Genomic DNA, 7,785 nt, shown 5'->3' with positions numbered 1-7,785 from the left:
GAGTTCCTGTTTTCAAGCATCCATCTTGGCTCTTCCCAACCCAATTCAAATTTTCAGGGTGTCATTTTCCTCCTTAATATTCTCAATCTCCAGGGTGGAGCCAAGATGGAAGCCTGAAAATAAGGACTCACTTGAGCTCTCCCCCCAAATCCCTCCAAATACCTGTAAAAATGACTCTAAACACATTCTAGAGCTACAGAACCCACAAAATACTAGAGTGAAACAAGTCTCCAGCCCAAGATGGCCTGGATGATTACAGGGAAGGATCTATTATGCCATGCTGGGAGTGGAGCACTGCCCAGCCTAGGCTGTGCCATGAAAGACCAGGCTGAAGCAGGCCAGGTGGAGCAGGCCTCAGGGCCCTAAATCACTGAGCTGTGGTAGTTTTCCTGACTTTTCACCATGCAAATACCAAAGACAATATAGCAGGTCAGTGGGAAAACTGTTGGACCTGGGTGATAGAAGGGTGTGGTCCAGCCTTCACCCCAGCTAGGCACCAGGTAGCTGCAGCAGTGGCAGCTGCTTCCAGAGCTCCAGGCCCACAGACAGTGGGGTGAAACAAGCAGCTGATCAGAGTGAGAGTGCAGGGATCTCTTTGTTGGTACTGAGGCAGGATTTTCTTGATTTGTCGTGCTTGGATCTGGGCCACAGTCCTGGCTGATGGTTCTTGGGGAAGTAGGAGCACTGATGTGGCAGAGCTTGTGGCAGATATGAAGAGGGAGTCCTTTTGGTAGTCACTCAGCAGCAAGGAATGCTTGCATTCACAGACCAGAACACAGGCCAGGAGAGGAGTATAATACCACCTCAGAATAGATGTAGCTTTGAAAACAGCAGTGCAAAACCTCTAAAGCTTGGGACAGAGCACTCTCCACTCTGGAAGCAGTCATACCCTGACAAAGAACTCAAAAGTCATGTAATTGGCTGGGAAAATGAGCAGACATCATAAAAGGATGCAGACTATAGAATCTTTCATTGGTGACAAAGAAGATCAAAACATACAGCCAGAAGAAGTCAACAAAGTCAAAGAGTCTACATCAAAAGCCTCCAAGAAAAATATGAATTGGTCTGAGGCCATGTAAGAGCTCAAAAAGGATTTGGAAAATCAAGTAAGAGAAGTAGAGGAAAAATTGGGAAGAGAAATGAAAGTGATACAAGAAAATCATGAAAAACAAGTCAATGACTCGCTGAAAGAGACCCCCAAAAATACTGAAGAAAATAACATCTTAAAAAATAGACTAACCCAAATGGCAAAACAGCTCCAAAAAGCCAATGAGAAGAAGAATCCCTTAAAAGGCAGAATTAGCCAAATGGGAAAGCTGATACAAAAGACCACTGAAGAAAATAATGCCTTAAAAATTAGTATGGAGCCAACCCACCCCCCTCCCCGGGTTTCTGGTGCTCCATCCTACCCTCAGCTTGGCTCAGCATAGGTCAGATGCAGGAATTAAGAGAGATGCTGACCAACTGTGCCGAGGCAGGCTGTGCCATGACCTACAACAAGCACAACAATGACAGCTTCCACAGGTTTCCCTTAGACCCCTAAACAAGAAAGGAATGGGTTTGTCTGGTTAGGGGTAAAAATTTTGGCCAGGGAAACATACTTTTCTCTGCTCAAAGCACTTTGAAGCCTCTTGTTTCAACCTAATGGGACAAACAAGATGACTTAAAATGGATGCCACACCAACAATTCTTGATTTCTGTACTCATCTAAAACCAATGAAACCCAAGTCAAGGAATCTTCCTAAGAAAAACTCTTGCATCCCAATAGAACCATCCAATATGAAATCCAATGTTAGCTATCAGCAAGTTCTACTTGAACACAGATATGCCTTTAGAAGCCCTATAGAGGCAAAAAAGAGGATAATTCAACTGGAGAAAGAAACAGCAAGCTTAAGAAGAAAAATGAAGAATTGCTTACAGAAAGAATGGAAAGCAACATGAAGATGGTTCAAAATCACATGCTTGGTGAAAGGTTTAGAGGCAAATAACATCCTACCCAGGGGCCCATCAGAACACATATTGCCAAGTGACTTAAATGATCTTACATCACAAAACATCAACATCCTTATACAGAATCAGCAAGATCAAACAACAAAGACTTTAAATAAAGACAGTTCAAAGCCAATGAGACTTCTTTTGATATTAGCCAGAATTGAATTCTGTGCCCAACCTTCACTAGATTCAGAAGTGAAAGTTATTTATTGGAATTATGCTAAAAATTATACTCTCTGCATACTTTTATTTGAAATATCATAATTTTCTTGATATTATTTATAAAGACTGTTACTTATTTTCATGAAAATGTAAACTTCATATGAAAATTTCATTTTAACTCAAGAACAAGTGCCTTACAACAAAAAATACCTGTTCTAGCTGAAATTTTTCCTACATGAAGAAATCTTATGTTTACAAGTTTACTTATTGTTTTTTTTAAGAACCTGTTTTTGAAGGAATGGTCTATGCCAAGTAATATGTTTAGGTCATTTCACGGGCTTACTTTCAGTCAGAAAAGTAATTTTCCTTCCTGAACTGAGTTGAAGGAGGGTTTTTGTATTCTAAATATGATGCTGAAGTACATTTTCCAAAATTACAAATAACTTTAGAAAAGTAACCACTCCATTTAAATTGTGGTGGGTACTGACTTGGCAATATATGGTGAATTACTTATTATATTGCCTTTACCTTTTCCTTATCTGTTAAAAAGGTATTAATAGTGACCCCTTTCATGGAAATATTAGACTTGCAATGATACACTAATTTAAATGTTAAGTACTCTTTGGATTTGAAGTGCCATTGAGTTCATCAGATGAGAAGAAGGCAAGCATACCTCAAATCTGCTCAGAAGGGTACTTTGGCACCTTGGGTTCCAAGAAACATAGACACACACACACACACACACACACACACACACACACGCACGCACATCTGTGATACATCAGCATTGAGCCCATCACCTGTTTTTTTTTTGCCAAAATTATTAAATAATCAGATATTACTGCTTTCTCATAACATGTTTTTAGTTTTATGCTTTTGTGTATTAAACAATTTTTATATGTGTTAGAATATCAAAGTTGTTTATAAAGTATTTATTTTACTACTTGCCTAGGTACTCAGCTCAGAGCATAGTGGTTTTTTTTTTTTTCCATAAAACATAATACCCTTTTGATACCGAGATGTACTTAGCCATGTAATGTCTTGACAACTTATAATTTGTTTTAAAATGGAATCAATTTATAGACCATTAAATCTACCTATACTCTATGCAATACAGTATAGACAAGGATTCACTCAATCTGCCTCCTCCATTTTTCTCCGGGACAGCATCATGCTGTGACTTTCATTGCATACGGAAAAACAAGATTTTAATTATTCTTTTCAAAAACAAATCTATGCATAGGGTACTCTCTTAAGAACTGTTGTATAATTGAACCATTCAAAAGTTTTACCTTATTTCATAAATTATATTTATTCAATGTTTTGCATTTCAGATATCTGTGAACAAAATCATAGGAAAGTTCATTAACTATTAAATCAAATTTCATAATCCTCATTCAAATGTATGATATTTCATTGTTAATATAGTAAGCACTATGATTAACCAGAGATGGTTCTACATTTTTTCACATATGGGGTTTATTTTATGTGAAAAAAGCAAAGACTTACATCTGGGGATTTCTTTTTTTTTAAAATGATACTTGTTTACATTCTAATAACCATAATGCATACTAATTCATTTTTTTCACAAAAAATGTTCTTTATAATGGAAGATAACTGCTCACTTTGACAAAAGGTGTACTGTTGGAGCAAATATTAATAGTTCCTATCAGAATTTGGGTATCCAAGTATGACACTTTTAATAGCAACTTCCAAAATTTAGGCAAAATATAAGCTCCTTGAGGCCAAGGACTCCTGTTTTCCTTTCTGATGTACCATATACTTCTCACAGTGGGCACTTAATAAAAATCTATTGGATTAAATCTATAGTACCTAACATCAGTATGTTTTTCAGTATCCTCCAAGAAGGCAGATTTGACAAATGCAGATGTATGAAAATAGTTTGTTTTCATTCTTATTGGACACTTGTCAGAAATGTTCATGGAAAAATGTATGTGTATTGAAAAATTTCCATCTTTTACATAACTATTGTCCAGTGTTAACATGTTAAATATGACTATTATGTTTTGGTTATGGCCCATCTTTTCACTAGTTTATCTTCAGCAAAAATGATTCTTTACTATTTGTATACTTCTAGTGAAACATGGTCACATACTCATTTAACCATGTGTATCTTTTAAAACATTATCTCACAGTCACAGAAGGACCAAAGAGGTACTCATTCAATTTCTATCCATTAGTTCCAGTTCGCAACAGATAACTGAAATGACTATAAAGTTGTTAGCAATGTTTCTGGAGAAAAATAACACTACAACTACAAAAATTATAGATTTTTGAAAAGATAAAAAAAATAGAATGGAGCAAGTGGAAGCTAATGACTTTGTGAGAAATGAAGAAATTATAAAACAGAACCAAAAGAATGAAAAAATCAAAGACAATATGAAATATCACGTTGGAAAAACCACTGACCTGGAGAACAAATCCAGGAGAGATAATTTTAAAATTATTGGACTACCTGAAAACCATGATCAAATAAAAAGAGCCTAGTCATCATTGTTCAAGAAATTATCAAGGAAAACTGCCCCAATATTCTAGAACCAGAGGGTAAAATGTAAATTGAAAGAATCTATGGATTACCTATTGAAAAAGATATCAAAAAGAAAACTCTAGGAATATTGTAGCCAAATTCCAGAGTTTCCAGGTCAAGGAGAAAATATTGCAAGCAACCAGAAAGAAACAATTCAAGTAATGTGGAAACACAATCAGGATATCACAAGATCTAGCAGTTTCTGCATTAAGGGATCAAAGGGCTTGGAATATGATATTCTGAAGGTCAAATTAGCTATGATTAAAACCAAGAATCACCTACCAGCAAAACCAAGCATAATTCTTCAAGACAAAATATTGATTTTCAATGAAATAGAGGACTTTCAAGCATTCTTGATGAAAAGACCAGAGCTGAATAGAAAATTTGATTTTCAAAAAGAGGAATGAAGGGAAACATGAAAGGTAAACAGGAAAGAGAAAGCATTAGGGACTTACTAAAGTTGAACTGTCTATATTCCTACAAGGAAAGATGATATTTGTAACTCATGAGACCCTTCTCAGTATTAGGGTAGTTGAAGGTAATATACACATACATATATACATATACATATGCATATACATGTACATATACATATATACACATACAGACATAGAGATAGATAGATAGATAGATACAGGGCACAGGGTGAGTTGAATACTAAAGGATGATATCTAAAAAATAAAATTAAGGAGAGGGGAATATATTGGGAGAAAGAGAAATGGAGAGATAGTATGGGGTAAATTTTATCATATAAAGTGATGAGGAAAAAGCTGTTATAATGGAAGGGAAGATGGGGTATGTGAAAAAGAATGAGTCAACCTTGCTCAACGGATTTGGCTTAAGGAGGGAATAACATGCACACTCAATTGGGTATCTTACCCTACAGGAAAGTAGGAGGGAAGGTGAGAAGAGGGGGGACGATAGAAGGGAGGGCAGATTGGGGGAGGAGGTAGTTAAAAGCAAACACTTTTGAAAAGGGACAGGGTCAAGGGAGAAAATTGAATGAAAAGGGGCAGGATAGATTGGAGGGTATAGTTAGTCTTTCACAACATGACTATTATGGAAGTATTTTTCATAATGATACATGTATAACCTGTATTGAATTGCTTGCCTTCTGAAGAGGGGTGGGTGGGGAGGGAAGAAGGAAGAGAATTTGGAACTCAAAGTTCTAAAAACAAATGTTAAAAAATTGTTTTTACATGCAACTGACAAATAAGATATACAGGCAACGAGGTATAGAAATCTATCTTGCCCTACAAGAAAGTAAGGAGAAATGGGATGGGGGGAGTGGGATGATAGAAGGGAGGGCAGATTGGGGAAAGGCACAATCAGAATATATGCCATCTTGGGGTGGTGGGGAGGTTAGAGATGGGGAGAAAATTTGTAACACAAAATCTTGTGGAAATAAATGTTGAAAAGTAAAAATAAATTTAAAAAAATATTCTGGATCTAATTTTCTAATTGGTTGCCTTTCCTTTCATAACCTTGTTTTTCTTGGACTATTCTTTTTTTAAAGTTTTTCCTTCATCTTTTTCATTTGATTTTTAAAGTCTTTTTTAAGATATTATATAAATTCTTTTTGGGCAAGTGACGATTTGGTGTTAGTCTTTGAGGGTTTCTTTACTTCAATATCCTCCTCTGAAGATGAACCCCAGTCAACTCTATGGTTGGATTCTTTCTCCTATGCCTGTGCATTTTTGTGGTAATAACTTGATTTTTGTAATTGCCCCTAGGCCTGGGGTATGGGAGATGGTGCCTCTTGCCCCAGATCTTCAGTTCCCCACTCTAGCCTGGAACCAAAGTCAAACCTCCAACCTCCTGTAAGTGCTCACCGTCAGGGGCTTTTAGCCCCACTGCTTCTGCACTCACAGGGCATGCACTGGTTCCTTCTCACCCCCACCACTCCTCGCAGCACAGCTGGGTCTGGCATTCCTCATCAGCAGAAGTTCCCTCAATCTTCCTGGGCTCAAACACCCAACTCCGCTCACTATCCAGGGATGAAAAGTTCCTGTGGGTGGGACCGAAGCATCCTCTTAACCCTCTAACCCCAGGACTTGCTGCCAGTTGTTTAAGCAGCTTGCAGCCTGTTATTAATAGGGAACCTAGCCTGGAGGTGTTTAATCCTCGCAGGAACCAAACCTCATCCTGAGATTTTTCTTAAAATCTTCTCAAATTGTTCCAGGAACACCCTGCTTGTGCCCCTATTCTTCTTTGTCTCCACTTACATTTTGTTTGCCCTAACGTGCTATTTTAACTCTTTTGTAAGGGAAAATCTTGAGAGCTTGTAATTTTCCAACCTACTCCCACAATCTTCTCAGAATCCTCTCCCCAGTATTTCTCTTAAAAAAAAAAAAAGGTTAGCTTACTATATCTTTAAAAGGGTAAGGAAACCAACCTGAGGATTTGATTGGTTCATGTGATTAGAAATTGAATTGTGGGCATCTCATCCTGGATATCTAAGTTATAAAAATTTCAGACTATGAGGTAATAGAAGCTCCTCAGTCTTGTCATAATTCTTATTTCTGTGTGAGTGAGCATAAAATATATGGGAGCTGATCATATCCCCAGACACAGGATTTTGTGGAGTTAATTCTTGTTCATATATAGATTGTGTTTTATGGTCTATTAATTCCCTTTCAAACATGAAGTTCTCTGATTCTACAACAAGTGATCTATAACAACACACCCTGTTCTGTTTGTCATTTTGAGATCATCTTCTAAATCATTGTTATTTTTCCAAATTAGCATGCTTTAAATGAAGATTAAACAAAATGCAGAAAAATTTTGGAGATAATTTTTTGCTTTCTGATAGACCTTTGAAATTTCCAGTTCTATAATTGTTAGATTAAAATACATATGAAACCTGACAATGTCAAGCACAAAATGTAGACATGAGTAAATAAAACATATCTCTTCTTTAAAAATGAGGTTATGGTAAAAAAAAGTTCCCCTTTTGAGCCATTAATAAATTCATGGAGAACACACCAGGTTTGTAACAATTATTTAATTTAAGAATTTGGACTAAAAATTATAGCACAATAGGCCAGTAATTATTTTCATTTTGATTCCATTATGTAAAGGTG

The 7,785-nt window shown here is 36.6% G+C and overlaps 1 pseudogene; it reads left to right on the top strand.

Annotated features, from left to right (window-relative positions):
* Positions 1-1,435: 1,435 nt before the first annotated feature.
* On the top strand, positions 1,436-2,256 carry LOC118837847 (annotated as a pseudogene).
* Positions 2,257-7,785: the final 5,529 nt, after the last annotated feature.

This window comes from Trichosurus vulpecula, chromosome 1 (assembly GCF_011100635.1).
Source record: "Trichosurus vulpecula isolate mTriVul1 chromosome 1, mTriVul1.pri, whole genome shotgun sequence".
Lineage (NCBI taxonomy): Eukaryota > Metazoa > Chordata > Mammalia > Diprotodontia > Phalangeridae > Trichosurus > Trichosurus vulpecula.
This window is presented reverse-complemented; position numbering and strand designations above follow the sequence as displayed.